General features: G+C 41.8%; 1 non-coding gene across 1 annotated transcript; it reads right to left on the reverse strand.

The window, feature by feature from the left end:
• Positions 1 to 223: 223 nt before the first annotated feature.
• LOC127742239 (small nucleolar RNA R71) lies at positions 224 to 331 on the reverse strand. Its single transcript, XR_008003427.1, has one exon. It is a non-coding gene; the product is annotated as a small nucleolar RNA R71 (small nucleolar RNA).
• Positions 332 to 1,554: the final 1,223 nt, after the last annotated feature.

Raw genomic sequence — 1,554 nt, forward strand, 5'->3', positions numbered from 1 at the left:
ATTGGAAGATCCTCATCAGTTTTTAGCTGAATTCTTACAAATCTGTGACACTATCAAGACCAATGGGGTTGATCCTGAGGTCTACAGACTTATGATATTCCCTTTTGCTGTAAGAGACAAAGCTAGGATATGGTTGGATTCACAACCCAAAGAAAGCCTGAACTCTTGGGAAAAGCTAGTCAATGCTTTCTTAGCAAAGTTCTTTCCACCTCAAAAATTGAGTAAGCTTAGAGTGGAAGTCCAAACCTTCAGACAGAAGGAAGGTGAATCCCTCTATGAAGCTTGGGAAAGATACAAACAATTGATCAGAAAGTGTCCTTCTGACATGCTTTCTGAATGGAGCATCATAGGTATCTTCTATGATGGTCTGTCTGAACTGTCCAAGATATCATTGGACAGCTCTGCTGGAGGATCTCTTCATCTGAAGAAGATGCATGCAGAAGCTCAAGAACTCATTGAAATGGTTGCAAATAACCAATTCATGTACACTTCTGAAAGGAATCCTGTGAACAATGGGACAAATCAGAAGAAAGGAGTTCTTGAGATTGATACTCTGAATTCCATATTGGCTCAGAACAAAATATTGACTCAGCAAGTCAATATGATTTCTCAAAGTCTGTCTGAAATGCAAGTTACACCAGGCAGTACTAAGGACGCTTCATCTGAAAAAGAAGCTTATGATCCTGAGAACCCGTCAATGGAAGAGGTGAATTACATGGGAGAACCTTATGGAAACACCTATAATCCTTCATGGAGAAATCATCCAAATCTCTCATGGAAGGATCAACAGAGACCTCAACAAGGTTTAAACAACAATAATGGTGGAAGAAATAGGTTTAGCAATGGCAAGCCTTTTCCATCATCTTTTCAGCAACAGACAGAGAATTCTAAGCAGAGCCACTCTGACTTAACAACCATGGTCTCTGATCTAATCAAAACCACTCAAAGTTTCATGACTAAAACAAGGTCCTCCATTAGAAACTTGGAGGCACAAGTGGGTTAGCTGAGTAAGAAAGTTACTGAACTCCCTCCTAGTACTCTTCCAAGCAATACAGAAGAGAATCCAAAAGGAGAGTGTAAGGCCATCAACATGGACGAATTTGGAGAGGAGGAAGAGGTAGTGATCGCCACTGAGGAAGACCTCAATGGACGTCCACTGGCCTCCAATGAGTTCCCTAATGAGGAACCATGGGAATCTGAGGCTCACACTGAGACCATAGAGATCCCATTGGATTTACTTCTGCCATTCATGAGCTCTAATGAGTATTCTTCCTCTGAAGAGGACGAAGATGTCACTGAAAAGCAAGTTGCTAAGTGCCTTGGAGCAATCATGAAGCTAAATGACAAGTTATTTAGTAATGAGACTTGGGAGGATGAACCCCCTTTGCTCACCAAAGAACTGGATGACTTGACTAGGTAGAGATTACCTCAAAAAAGACAGGACCCTGGGAAGTTCTCAATACCTTGTACATTAGGCACCATGACCTTCGAGAAGGCTCTGTGTGACCTAGGGTCAAGCATAAACCTCATGCCTCTCTCTGTAATGGAGAAGCT

This window comes from Arachis duranensis, chromosome 9 (genome assembly GCF_000817695.3).
Source record: "Arachis duranensis cultivar V14167 chromosome 9, aradu.V14167.gnm2.J7QH, whole genome shotgun sequence".
NCBI classification, from domain to species: domain Eukaryota; kingdom Viridiplantae; phylum Streptophyta; class Magnoliopsida; order Fabales; family Fabaceae; genus Arachis; species Arachis duranensis.